Source organism: Chlorocebus sabaeus, chromosome 7 (genome assembly GCF_047675955.1).
Source record: "Chlorocebus sabaeus isolate Y175 chromosome 7, mChlSab1.0.hap1, whole genome shotgun sequence".
In the NCBI taxonomy this organism is placed as follows: Eukaryota; Metazoa; Chordata; class Mammalia; order Primates; family Cercopithecidae; genus Chlorocebus; species Chlorocebus sabaeus.
Window position 1 is genome coordinate 137817660 of NC_132910.1, and position 15480 is coordinate 137833139.

The window sequence follows — 15480 nt, forward strand, 5'->3', positions numbered from 1 at the left end:
AAGGGAGGTGCTGTTGTTATCCTGAGAGAGGAAATCTAAGGGCAGAGATGGGTTAGGTACCATCGCCAGTCTTGTCTAGCCAGTGAGTGGCAGAGTTGGGGTTGAACCGGGCAATCCGCCCCGAGATTTCTGCTCTTCACCTGTCCCTCGGTGGGTTCTCAACACAGGTGGGGAGGTTCTGTGGGCTCTCTCCCCTTCTTCACGAAAAGATGGCTTTTGCTCATGCAGTAGAGGGGTTCTGAAAGTGCTTCAGTGCAGGACCTCCTGAGGACATCTGTATACCTCAGGGAGGCCCATCTCACTGCTTCCAAAAGGAGCTGAACCAAGCAGGGATTGAATGGATGAGCGCTTGGTCGGAGGTAGATGTTGGAGTCTTCCCAAAGGAAGAAATAGGAGACATATTTTACTTCTCTCTTTATGCCTTATATAATACGTATACACTTATAATGTACAGCATGGCAACTTTTGTGTAGACATTTTCCACATAAACCTATTTTTTTTTTTTTGGCAAAATGTAATGTGTACTAAAGGAACGATGAATTTTCCAAAGTAAGCCAGCCTTTCAGAATTTCATAGCTGTGAAGGGGATAAAGCAGACTTACCCAGGCAAGCCAACCTTTCTCTTGGCTGTTCTTTCCTACCCTGGACTTTCCCTCCTCTGGCTCCTGATCTCTGAACTTAGAATCCAGCCTTAGCTAATCCTCAGTGGTGTCCCACTAGAGAAACTCTCAGGCTCAGACTTTGACCTTTATTGTGAACTGAATTAAATTCTAGCTGATTGCACGGTCAAAGATTGTTGCCGTGATGGGGAGATTGTGGTTCATACGGTCAGGGGTTGGAATTAGAGCGTTCCCACATCACCAAGGTGTTCACGTGGCCTGCAGTTTAATAACTACAACTGTAACCTACATTGTCTTGATGGGGTTTATCTGAATGTTCTGAATAAAAAATGCCAAGTAGTTTGCTTCAAGAGGGCATGGAAAAGACCCCACATAGAAAACCGCCCTCACTGGGTAAAACGACCTTGGGCTTTCAGCCTCCAAAACTGCGAGAAAATAAAGGCATGCTGTTTGAGTGACTCACTCTGTGGTATTGTTACCGTAGCACAAGTGGATGAATACAGCACTGTTTAATTCCTAAAATATTGTTATAAGGGAGATGCTGTTGTTATCCTGAAAGAGGATATCTAAGGGCAGAGATGGATGGTTGGGTAAAATGATATTTGTTTCGTTGAGTTCCCCATAGCGTGTAATTTTAGTCATATGAAAGTGGCTTTCTGAAATGTTCTATTTCTTTTCTACAAAACATGCGCTAAATACCTATAATAAGCATACAGGGAGATCATGGTGGAAATAAAGCCTGAAAGATAGATATCAGACTTAATCATTTGTTAAAAGAGATAATTTTTAGTGAGAAACACTTGTTATATAGAATCACTCACTAACCTGGCATGTTTTTATTCGCCCACTCTTACCTTGTAAAGTTGGTTTTTAAAGGTGTCAGATCTATGGCTAGTGTGCCTTATTTGATGTGGAAAATATGAACTTATCTGAGGTAAAAATCACCTTCACTTTGGGCTAAGAAAGGGCTTGGAGAGGAGAAATTTACTAAGCCTCCACCAATTAGGATACAGACCCAGGGAGCTACACAACTGCAGAAACTCCTGGGCAATGTTTCAATATTATGAGATTTTCAGATACGGCATTTTTGTTTTAATCTGTAAAGGAGCAAATTGAAAGGATGGGGCAAGTGGTAACATTTAGTTTACCTTTTTTGAGGAAAATAAAGTTTCAAGTTAGAAACTTGACCAAGATATTGTACTGATGGATATGGCCTTGGAGTCTACAGTCAGGCTTCCCAGTCTATATACAGTCTTTGAACAGGAGTATCCTAAAAGTCTATTGCCTTCAACACGTGGAGCTTCTGGATCTCGGAAAACGGTGCGGCTGTGTTTGGCCCAGCAGGGGGAGTGGCACAAGCTGAACTGAAAGATTAGGAGGAGGTTACAGGCATGGAGGCAGGCGACCTTACTGCCATGGAGGCTGGGAGGCCACTAAAGGATCAGAAGCAGAGGAATAACACGAGACATCTGTTTCGGGATCATCTGCACTGAAATCAGAGACTCAATGTTCACTTCCATGTGTTTCCTTTCTAACTTGCTTGTACGTGACTTCCTATTTCCTGGAAGGACAGGTGACCACACTGCCGAGCAGAGGGCAGTTTGGATCGTGACACCAGAAATCCAAAGAGGAAAAAGACAAGTTGGCGTTTTTGTTGTCCTTCCAAAATAGGTTTCTGAAGCTTATCCCCTCCATCAATACTTTTGAAAGGTAAAACAACTTCCTTTGCAAAAGCTGCATTTTATTGAAAGCAGATAAGATTCTTAGAATTGACAGCAGAGGCAAGGAATAAATTTTATTCCAAGACTTGAATGGAAAAAGAGGAAGAACTCACAGTCAAGAGTCCCATCAGCTGAGGAGGGGCTGTGAGAGGGGAGACCCAGATGGACTGTGGTTTTGGGGCAGGGGATGACCAGAGAGGGCTCCTGATAGCAGAACAGGGTGGTTGTTGGGGCATGGATGGGGAAACTGGGGGGCAATTTGTGGCGTGCAGATGAATGGAGTTGTGGTTCAGAGTCAGCTGCAGCTGGACTCCAGTGCCAGGAAGTCAAGATGGAGCCCTCAGAACATCAACTTAGGAAGAATGGGCACCGTGACATGCCCACATGGGGAAGTCTTGTTTTCTGCTATGCTCGTGGCTATTTGGAAGGCCATCCACGGCTATGGCAGTGATCTGGATCTACCCGTCTGTGGATCACCAGAGCAAACATCTGCCACCTGCACCTCACTCTGGACTCCTTCTTCCAGGAGGTTAACACAGTCACAGGACTGTTGAAATCCCTGAGGGATCAGTAGTGATGTGGAGGGAACACCCTCAGCCAGCCCACGCCTCAGCACTGGAACTGGCAGATGTGTGGGTCAGGTAGGTCAGTGGTGGAAACTCAGTCCTGGCCTCCACAGCCGCCTCCCTGCTGGCTCCGGGGTTGAAGAGGAGAAAGACTGGGAGCAGGGAGAGGGATGGGTGTCTGCATAAGGGTGAACGAGGCTGACACCAATGCCGTGGGAACATTGGTGAAGCCAACTTCTTGAAAAACACTTCAGGTTTGTAGTTTACCAATTTTGTGAATTTTATCTTGAAGATTTTAAAACCTAGGTAGTTCCTCCTGCTGTTGGTGCAATATGAAATAGGTTTTTCATTGGCATGGGAGTTTGAAAAAAATAGTCTAAGCAAAGCATAATTAGAAAGATAAACATAGTTCCTTCTTAATCATATGATGTATGTGAAAGCCTAAGAGAAAGTGTTTTGCACATTTTGCTCTTCAGTATTATCTGCGTCACAGCTACCTGCTCCCACCCTTCCCTGTGAGACCCATGAGAGCAGATGATTACGAGCTGGCTAGATACAGGGAAGAGTAAAATTAAGCCTTGGTGTAACCAGTGAGCGCTACACTAATTTCTGCCCACTCAGCAGTTGATGCTCTGATAGGCCCTTTATGTGGGTGGTTGTTGGGTAAGTTTTAGAAATGCAGTCACATTTAATTGCTGTGAACCTAGGCATCTATTAAGCCTAAGAAGAGATCAATGATGTCCTCCCCTCTCTTCCTTTCTTCTTCTATCCCTCTATCTTGGCATCACGGGGATCTGACATGGCATTAGAATGCTTGGGTGATTGGAGGTTTGATCTCTGAGCTCATCCAAATGGCTCACTGGTGGCACTAATGGGACCTCTCCTGTTGCATGGAGGATCTGCAAGGCTTCACTGGAACTGGCCGCGTCTGCTCACTTGATGGTAGTTTGGTTACATATTCACAATAGCTGCCTTATGTGAGACGTGGTTCTCTCCCCATTTGTGTAAGTATGCAGAAAGTTTTCTTAGGTATTTTCTTTTCTAGTGCAAGAGTTGGAGAAAGCATGAGTAAAAGTTCTAGCTATGCACCTAAGTATTTCATAATGTTATTTAATTTTAATTTTCTTAATTAATTTTTTTTTTAGAGTGAAGGTGTCATTTTGTCACTCAGTCTGAGTGCAATAACACGATCATAGCTCATTGCAACCTCGACCTCTTGGGCTCAAGCAGTCTTCCTGCCTCAGCCTTCTGAGTAGCTAGGACCACAGGCATGTGCCAACATGCCCAGTTAATTAAAAATTTTTTTAGTGGGCCGGGTGCGGTGGCTTACGCCTGTAATCCCAGCACTTTGGGAGGCCGAGGCGTGCAGATTGCCTGAGGTCAGGAGTTCAAGACCAGTCTGGCCAACATGGTGAAACCCCGTCTCTACTAAAACTACAAAAATATTAGCCAGGCATGGTGGCATCTGTCTGTAATCCCAGCTACGCGGGAGGCTGAGGCAGGGGAATTGCTTTAACCAGGGAGGTGGAGGTGGCAGTGAGCTGAGATCGCACCACTGCACTCCAGCCTGGGCGACACAGCGAGACTCCATCTCAAAAATATATATATATATTTCTGTAGACATGGGATCTTACTATGTCGCCCAGGCTGGTCTGTAACTCATCAGACGATCTTCCTACCTTGGCCTCCCAAAGCTCTGGGGTTACAGGTGTGAGCCATTGTTCCAAGCTCTATCCCTCCCTCCCTCCCTCCCTTCCTTCTCTCTCTCTCCCTCCCTTTCTTTCTCTCTCCCTCCCTTTCTTTCTCTCTCCCTCCCTTTCTTTTTCTCTCCCTCCCTTCCTTCCTTTCTTTCTTTCTTTCTTTTTTTCTTTTTTTCTTTCTTTTTCTTTCTTTCTTTCTCTCTCTCTCTCTCTCTTTCTTTCTTTCTTTCTTTCTTTCTTTCTTTCTTTCTTTCTTTCTTTCTTTCTTTCTTCTTTCTTTCCTCCCTCTTTCTTTCTTTTTAAAAAGATTTTCAGCACATGTAAGCCCTGTAAAATACATTTTTCTCCAAGCTGATTTATGTACAAAAGCATACTATATTCCATCAACAACAATGACAGGGCTGAGTCACTATCAATAGGCCTAGATTCAAAATGATTTTCTAGGATTGGAAATGAATGCATGTCAATTCCACCCATGTTTCCTGCCAGACCCTGTTTGCTGCAAAGCTTCCATTAGGAGGTCACTTGGTTGAGAATAGGAGGACAGTTGCTGGAGACTTGAGAATAGGTAAGAGCTTAATGTACATTCACAAAATATTTTGCCTAATTTTTTGTCCAGTTGATAATAGTTTCATTAAAATTGTGCAAGACATATAGTTTTTATTCACTTAATAACAAGTGTTATGAAACATCTGAAACAACCTGAATGTTAATAGATAACTGGTTAAATAAATTATGGTACATCAACTTAGCTGAATATTGTGCAATTATTACATGGAAATTATGAACTTACACAAAAACATTAAAAATGCTATAATATTGGGAAAAAAGCAGGATAAAACATTATATCATGCTGTGACTAGACAATTAAGAAAGCACATGTTCATTGAAAAAGGCAAACTAATTTATTTATCAATGTTGCAGAATAATGGTTAATTTTTTTCTTTAAAATGTTTCCATTGTATGGCCCCTGATATCAGGTGCTGAGAAGGATACAATATCACGTCTGTTAGTGTCCCTGCCAAAAATGCATGAACTGAATCTAATCATGAGGAAACATCAGAGGCACCCAAGATGAGGGCCTTCTACAGAACAACTTGTTTGTGTGTTTCAAAAATATCAAAGCTATGATTGAAATTTTAGTGTATGTTCACTTATAACGAATCATTCATGTAGAAAATAAGTCAGTAAATAATCAGACATTTTATTTTTATAGTAAAAAAATTCATTTTCCAAATATAAATGTTGGTGAAATAAATAAAAAGCTTTAAATATAAGTGAATATTTTATTGATTATTTTTATGTTAAAACTTTTACTTTAAACTTTATTAACAATTTTGTTACATTTTTTATTCTGTTTGTGATATTTTATGATTGAAATTTTTTGAAATGAATTAAGTTGATCTGTGTTATCTTATATTTATCAGAAAGTTTAATAATCTTTAATGTCTCTGTTACTATTCCAGGAAAAGATAGCATTATAATAGTCTGACAATGACAAGTAATCGGTTAGACTGTATCTTTTTTCTTGACTTAGGGATACTAAATTTGTGATATATTAAACTTACCATCGCAATAAGTAATTAGTCTTCTTTCTGACTAAAACAACCAGAAATTAATATTTTTGTATTACTTGATGAGAAAAATCCATTTGCAGTTGAGCTAAAAACAAAAGAAAACAAACAACAGCAATGAGAAAAACAAAGGAAACACTGTATTATTATTCTGTTCCATGGAGGTGAAAGAGAACAAGACTCATTATACTCTTACTTTTCCTGGATTGAAAATTTCTCTTAAAATTGAGTTCGAGATCTAATTCCATAATTCTTTTTTTTGTCATATAGTAAAGAATATAGCTGCCACTTTTATTTTGCAGATGACAACCGAACCTTAAACTATTTCTACCAATTCTACCAGTAAACCTAATGGGTTAGCATGAGCTTTTCATAAAGACGTAACTTTGCTCTGGTGAATATATTTTCAGTTGAACTGTACTCAAGAAAAATTCCATCCCAGCACTTTACTTAAAAGATTGTTTGATGTTTTGTTTTGTTTTTGGATGAGCTGTAATTGCAGAAAAGAAGTCCTCAGCGCAGAGGGAAAATCTTTACAGCTGTGATTGTCTCGCCAGTCGTAATGACAAGTTTAATTTAAAACTTCACCCTTTTCTCACTCTCATCATCTTAAGACCAACGACTGGGAATTGCTCTTTAGAGTTAGGAGCTGGTCCTGGAATCAAGGGCCGATAATGTGGTCTCCGCAGGAATTCAGATTCTGATTTGGGCCTCGCTGTGTTCTAATCAAGGAAACTAATGAACTACACTCATTGTAAGTTCATCTAGTAGGAAACCTTGGACTGTTCCCAGAACCAGAGCCAAATGTTTTAAGTGGTAATCAAGTTTCCCTTGTCATTGCTCATATTTAATCATCAGAAAATTCTGTGTATTTATGTCCATATTGAAAGAAGAATCTTTGATTCTATGTGCATGCTAAATGCGAATTGGCTGCGTAGAGCTATGCTGTTTGACCTCCTTCAACACACGCTGCAGAGCGCAACAGTTTCCTGGAGTGCTTCTCTTCTGTGACTTTTTTTTACACTTAAATTTGCATTTTTGTTAAAGGTGACATGAAGAAGTTCAACGCTAGTAGTACATACAATTAATTCAGTACTTTAAGAGATAAAAATTATTTTGATTATTCTATTCAACAACTATTTATTAAGAAGCTATTTTGTGCCAAGTACTGTGCCAGATACTAAAAAATAGTGAATGTGGAAACGGAAAAAAGAGGAAGATTGAAACTGACCTAATAGACCTATCAACAGTTGTTTTTTAGATGAACATAGAAGTTAACCCTCCTGGTCTTAAAGTTTGAAACTTTACATTTGTTTTATCTGAGTTTTTTCCTCAGGAAAGGATCCCCAGGCCTCTCAAAAAAAGTATCAAAGAAGTGAAACTCACCAGATCATCACATCCAGACAAGGAGATGCCAGAACCCTCATCCACCATGATTGCTTCCTTACCCCTCCTGCATTTCTGTTTTCTCATAAATTGTTACATTTGTCTCCCTGCTATATAAAACTCATAATTTTAGCCCATCAGGGAGATGGATTTGAGACTAAGCTCCCATCACCTGGTTAAAGCCTTTTTCCTTGGCAATACTTGTTGTTTCAGTGACTGGTTTTCTGTGCAGTGAGCAGCAGGACCTAGACTGAACCCCTGGTGTTTCGGTAACACGATTGTTGAGGAAGAAGAAATGATATTATACACAACATATATGTTATATTGATTTATCTTGTTTATAAGTTGTAGATATGATAAACCTGAATTATAAAAATCTAGAATGAACAAATAGATTCATACATTTATTGGTTTTATTAGTTGACACTTGTAAATAAAGTATGGCAGTTTCCTCCTCTTTTTTGGTTCCTCAAGGCTATTCTATAACATGGGTTGAAACTCCAAGAAGGTTCAGAATGATCCCTCCCTTACACCCCTACAAGAAACTTTAGTTCATGAATTTAACACCAATATGTATATTTTTCCAGAGGCTTGAGAATGATCTTGATAGAGATCAACAGAAAAGGAAATTGTGGACTTATTGGGAATAGAAATAAGAAGCATAACAGATTTTAAAATAAGAAGTGAGGTTTTTGCATTAAGGTCTTGTAAGAGATTGCTACAAGCGAAACAGACAAAAATCTCTGCTCTTAAAGTTTTCACATTTATGGTTACATATTACAAACTGTCTTTGCAATGAGACAAGGTGTGGTTTTGCAAATTGGCAGCTATGCAACAATATAATGGAAGAATAATGCAAAACTTTTGCAGGGTAAAAAGGTGACTACTATAAAGGATGCAATATTTCATGAAATCAATAAAAGTGATATTAAAGAACTACACATTTCAAAACAAACTCAGTGACAAATGGAAGTTTATCAGTCTAGACCAGCTAATAACTGAAGAAAAGAGAAAGAAACAGCACTGATGAATAATAACTAAGTTAAATAGAATGGTTCCACCACCAAAGAATTCAGAAAGATCACGGAAAATTGTTGAAACCTTGACATTCTTTACAAAGATTTACAAATGTTATTTAAAATATCAAACATAAAGTAAGAAATTCTATACCTGTGTACCAAACTATCAAAAAAATATATGCCCAATTCAACCCCTAATATTTTATTAATTCTTTTTCTTAGGATGAATCACAATTATAACCTTATTTTTATTAAAAGTAAAATAAACTTATTTTATAACTTACATTTTATTGAGAAAATCTTAAGAAGGACTCTCCCATCCCCCACCCCATTATTTACTGTGAACCTCTATTCAGTGGCTTTTGCAAAAGCCACTGATCAAGGGCCTTCTTTATCTCTATGTGAACAGCTTTCTTAGTCTTCCAACTCTGAGGTCCATTCAAGTCAAGCAATTCACTTTTGGTTTGGTTTGGCAGTTGGATAATTGCCTGTATGTCCTATCATCATATTCATCCCACCGGATTGTAAGGATATCTTTCATGTTTAGTCTTCTCTAAGTCAGAGAAATTTTAAACATTTAGATCACCAAAATGATACTCTACTCCACTGATCACACTTATCTATGTATTCATTCTCTATTGCTGCATAAAAAAGGAATACAGACGTAGCAACTTAAAACACATATTTAATATCTTATCATTTCCAGGGGTCAGAATCAGGGTGCGGCTGGTCTGGGTCACCTGCTCTGAGTTTCAAGGGGTTTTCCAGGCTTCACCGTCTTCTGGAGGATTAACTGGAGAAGAATCTGCTCTCGAGTTCCTTCGGGAACGTGGCAGGATTTGTTGTCTTCAGGAGTATACCTGAGGACTCCGGCTTTCTGCAGGCAGTCTGCTGGAGGCTGCCCTCAGGCCCTAGACATCACTCAGGCTTCTCCAACACGGGCCTTTACTTTCCCAGGCCCACATCAGTGAATGGTAGTCCTGTCACTAAGCAAGTCCTCCAGAACATATCAAAGAAGTGGCTTCCATCACCTTTGCCATCATCTACCGGTTAGAAGCAATTCACAGGTCTTGACCACACTCAATGAGAGGGATTACATGAATGTGTGACCACCAGGAGATGGTAACAATTGGGGTCACCAGGGGATATGACTGCTACAATCTCCCGTGATCAAAAACAAAAATAGGAATCTGGAAGTTGAAGTTCAAGGTTTTGAAAAGTGAATTGACTTTCTGTTTTTATCATTTCTGGATATACAAAACAGTTATATGAAATTTATTAATATGAACTGCATCATACTTAAGTTTTAAATGTTAGTAATATTCTATTGAATTTTTTTGCTGTCCTACTTAAATGTTTGAGGACATTTTATATGTTTAGGAGTGATCTAAGTGGAATGTCACTTTTTTCTAAATCTCCAAATAATCCTAAAGCAAATGGAACACAGATGAACATTTACTAGAAATCACTGACATCCACTATTTTAATTTCTTAGCTGTTGATAATGTTTTTGAAATATAACATTTACTCTGGTCACAGTGGCTCATGCCTGTAATCCCAGGGCTTTGGGAGGCTTGGCAGCAGAATTGCTTGAAGCCAGGAGTTTGGGAGCAGCGTGGACAACACAGCGTGACCCTGTCTCTACAAAAAATTGTAAAAAGCTGGGCATGGGGGTGACTTTCCTGCCTCAGTCTCCTGAGTAGCAGGGGCTACAAGCATGCACCCCTATGCCCAGCTTTTTACATTTTTTTATCAACAGCTAGGAAATTAAAATAGTGATCAAACACTTCAGGTAGTTGGTGAATAATTTGTTACAAAGAATCTCTACTTAGAATTGTAACGTGTGTGTATATATATTATATATAATTATACATATGTAATATATACATACAAAAAAACTGAGAGACAGAGAATTTACACACCAACCAACACAAATACATATGGAATAACAGAACATAAGTTAATATCCTTAAAATTCAGTACGTATGAGGCCAGAAGAGAGCGCTCATAAAATATAAAGGATCAACATTATGTATATGATGTCTTCTCACTGCAGTGAATTAAAATTAGATATCATTAGCAAAATAATGGTTTATAACAAAATAATGGATTCTAGATCTGTTACAGCTTTTGAGATCTTTGTCATCAACCATTCTCTCATCACTTCTCTCTCGACAAGTGAAGCTCTAGGTACAGAATGTTCTACAAGTTAACTTTTCCAAAAATTCAGGAAACATACAATCTGTGTCTTACATAAGTTGTTTCAGAAAGCATAAAAGGACTAAAAGCTGCCTAACTCATTTTATGAGACTACTGTGATATTTTTAAAGTTAAGCATCATAAAAAAAAAAAAAGAACATGGTAAGTAAATTTTATTTCTAAGCAAGTTGCGTATTTCTAAAATACAATTGTACATAGTTGAATCCAATATAGTAGTAAAGAAATGAGTTTAATAGGCTCAAGCCTGATATATCCGTTAAATGTAGGAATTTCCATAGTTTAAAGAAAACTCTACAAAGTAAACCACTGTATTAATGAGGTTAGGAGAAAAATTCCATGATTATTTCAGTAGATATTTAACCACACTATTAAAACATTTTCACTGCAACAGCCATTGGTATAAGGCTTTACAAATATTAACTCATTTAATCTTCATAATAGCCATATGTGGTAGGTAATATTACCAACATTTTAAAGATGAGAAAACTGAAGCACTCGGAGATTATGTAATTAGGTCAATTAAGGTCATTCAGCTAATATGCAGAAAAGCTAAGATTTAGTACAGGCAACCAAGCTCCAGCGTCCAGGTTTTCAACCAGTCTTTTATGCAGCCTCTTTTGCAATATATGGAGAAAAATCATTTGATAAAGTTAAAGTTTTATTTATTATAGGCATGCTAGAACACTGGGATCAGAAAAAAAAAACCTTTAACACCATAAAAGCTATGTTTACTAAAAGTATTCATGTCTTAGAGGCATTCCCCTTAATCTCAGGAATGAGAAAAGAATACGCCCTTTCATTTTCCCATCCAATATTTGTTTGTTTAGCAAATATTTGTATTAAGACATTACAAAAGTATATTAATTAAAAGGGCATGGTAATAGCATAGAAACAGATGAATAGACAAATCAGAAAGAAAGATTTATATATAAAGATTTTATATATATAGATTTTTATATATAAAGATTTGAAATATGGTTGACCTGGCATCAAGAAATCAGTGGTACAAGAGACTGAGATAGGAGGATAACTTGAGCACAGATGTTAGAGACCAGCCTGGGCAATATAGCGAGAACTCACTTCAAAAAAACTCAATGGTGACAAATACAATATTTATTAAATACTGTTTAAAAAATGGCTCATTATGTGGAAAAAAGACTTTAATTCCTACCTCACATCATATTAAAAAATAAGCTCCAGATAGTTTATAGATCTAAATGTTAAAAGCAAATCTATAACACTATGAGAGAAAATATAGGAACATATCCTTGTGATTCAGTGTGTGGGAAATGATACATATTTATGAAATACTCCAAACAAATATTTTATTACATCAAAATTATGAATTTGTTTTAAATAAGATAAACTGCCAGGAACAGTGAGGAGTCTGAGATTTTATTCTACTTGCACACTGACAAGTTAAAGTACCATAGTTTTATGGATGCCATGAGAAGATACGAGACTCTTGGGTCAGAGACAAAGAATTCTGTTACTCATGGCCTAGCAGGTAGCATGAGCTTCATGTTTGTGCTGGTTTCTCATAGCCCCCAAGTTCCCCTGGAGCAATGAAGATGGGCCTAGATAGATGCTCCACTAACAGTGGGTTGACATAACAGCCAAGAAAACCTCAAGCTCAGGAAATCCCAATATTTTTAAAAAGGCTTCAAGTAAACTTGTCCAGCTGTTGTCACAGAAGGAGATATTATCTTTATCAGACTGGACATTAAATATGCCCTCTAATCCAGATGAAGGCAGTGTCTCTGTCATACAAGGCTGTTTACTATACACACACCCTTGAAAAGATGGTACAGCACAAACACTGTCAATGTCTTTGCTTGCAAAAAGTGCAGAAATATGACAGACCCCTGGTGAACTGTCTGCTAACAGAACGAATAGTCAAAGTAAACACATAGGTTATAGGCTTCTAGATTTTGCTTTAGATTTTTCTGACTTTCAAGAAAAAGATAGGAAATCAATTAAAAATGGATGGTAGTTATAATCAACTTACATAAGGTGCAACTAAAAATGTGAATACATGTTTAAAAAATTGTTCAACATAACTAGTAATCTGATAAATGAAAATTAAAACTAATATAAAACATCAATATATACCAATCAAATTGACCAAGTTATAAATCAATTAATAGCACATGTTAGCAGGAATACATAGACAGTAACCTTCATATCCTACTAGTAAGACTGCATCTGAGATCACCATTTTGAGAACACATTTGGCATATTGGTGAAAACATTATGCCTATGCCTTATACCCAACAATTTCATTCCTGGGAATAAACCCCAGAACAACTTTGCTCGGAGATGCGTGAAGATGTTCAATTCAGCAATAGTTGGAAGCTATCTTCATATCCATAGAAAGTGGAAATGGCTGTGCAAATTATGGTTTCTCTGTAAGATGGATGTCATTCATTAGAAAAAATAAACAATACCTAGAAATACTAAAATATAAATATGTCAGAGTCTAATATTCAGTAAAAATGTAAAACTAACTGATATTTATGTAGATGTTTTAAAAACACACAAAATAACACAATAATATACGAATCACTTTCACTTCCCTATAACCATTCTCTATTTCCTGTCCCTTCTTTTGCTTTTTCTTTCTTTCTCCTTTCCTTTCCTCTTTTCTTTCCTCTTTCTCCTTTATCTTTTCCTTTCTTCTTTCCCCTTTCCTTTTTTTCACAGGGTCTTACTCTGTCATCTAAGTTGGAGTGCAGTGGTGCAATCTCAGCTCACTGCAACCTCCAGCTTCTGAGCTCAAGTCATCCTTCCATTTCAGCCTCCCAAGGAGCTTGGACTACAAGTGCAAGCCATCATGTCCAGCTAAATTTTTTGTACTTTTTGTAGAGGTAGGGTCTCACTATGTTGCCCAGGCTGGTTTTGAACTCCTGGGCCCAAAGGATCTGCCTGCCTCAGCCTCCCAAAGTGTTGAGATCACAGGCATGAGCCACCATGCCAGGCCTCCTTTTCCTTTATAGCTCTGATCACCCCCTGAAGTTACATTACATTTGTTTATTAACTTGTTTATCATTTGTCTCCACCAGTAGGTGGAATCCAATAGGGTGCTGTTGACTGTCTTGGAGGTCTTTTCCCTGGTGGATCCCAGCTCCTACAATAGTGTCTGACCTATAATATGAGCTCACAAATTATTTTTATTGAATTATTTGTTTTTATCAATACTCATCTGTAAATAAATCAATAGAAACAAAGAGTCCTATGTAATTTGTGTGTCTTCAGGCCTCCATGGCCTCTGGCATTAAGTAAAATCATGTAACATCATTAACCACATTTTATTTTTTTTTTTGAGACAGGGTCTCACTTTGTCACCCAGGCTGCAGTGTATTGGTGCAATCTTGGCTCACTGCAACCTCCTCCTCCCGGGTTCAAGAGAGTCTCCTGCCTCGTTTCCTGAGAAGTTGCAATCACAGGAACGCACCCTCACGCCAGGCTAATTTTTGTGATTTAGTAGTGTTGGCCAGGCTGGTCTCGAACTCCTGACCTCAGGTGATCCACCTGCCTTGGCCTCCCAAAGTGCTGGGATTACAGGTGTGAGCCATCACACCCAGCCATTAACCACAGTTTTTGTTAGTGCTTGCACCTGGTTTTGCAGGACTCCTGGCTCCCTGAAAAATCCACAGAAGTACTTCTGAGAGTCCTATTAGGGGCGTTTCCCGTTGCGAAGCATCCCCAGTCAAATCTATCTTGTTCTTTTCCTGGTAGGGCGGCTCCTCCTTGCTGTCTTTTCTCATGAAGCTGCTTAAAGGGTGACTCAGCACTATGCCACTTCCAGGTACCAACTATGAGATGCCAAAGTCCATCCAAAGGATGGACCCAAGGCTACTGAATGTTAAGGTTTCAGACAAGTGTGTGAGACTTTGTACATGAAGTTGGAGAATGCCTCGCTCTCCTCCTTGTACAGGGTTGTGATCCAGGGCTGGATTTCAGACCCCTTTCTCTGCAGGAACTCTAAACAAGGCCAGGTACAAGACACACCACATCCTTTTCTCCAATTAAACAGACAGGCAAGCAAAGATTCTCCTCCCCTCTCCTCCCCTCCCCTCCTTTCCCTCCCCTCCCCTCCCCTCCCCTCCCTTCCCCTCCCCTCCCCTCCCCTCCCTTCCCCTCCCCTCCCCTCTGCTCTCCTCCCCTCCCCTCCCTTCCCCTCACCTCTCCTCTCCTCTCTTTCGTTTTTTTCAGACAGGGTCTCACTCTGTCCCTGAGGCTGGAGGGCAGTAGCACAATCTCAGCTCACTACAACCTCCACCTCCTGGGTTCAAGCCATTCTCCTGCCTCAGCCTCCCAAGTAGCTGAGATTACAGGCACTCATCACCACGCCCGGCTAATTTTTTGTGTTTTTAGTAGAGACGGGGTTTCACCATGGTAGCCAGGATGGTCTCGATCTCCTGACCTCATGATCCACCCGCCTCAGCCTCCAAAACTGCTGGAATTACAGGTGTGAGCCTGTCCTTTTTCTTTAATCAAACAGCAAGATGTCTTCCTATCAGTTTTTGTAAAAATTTCTAGAAATGTCATTGGCCAACAAGCTTCGCAAACACTCAAGCTCTGAATGCAGCCAGGCTAGCTCTTCTTGATAGATTTACATCGAAAAGGAGGAAAGAGCCGCAAAGAGGGTGTGGCCAACCCCATACGCATAAG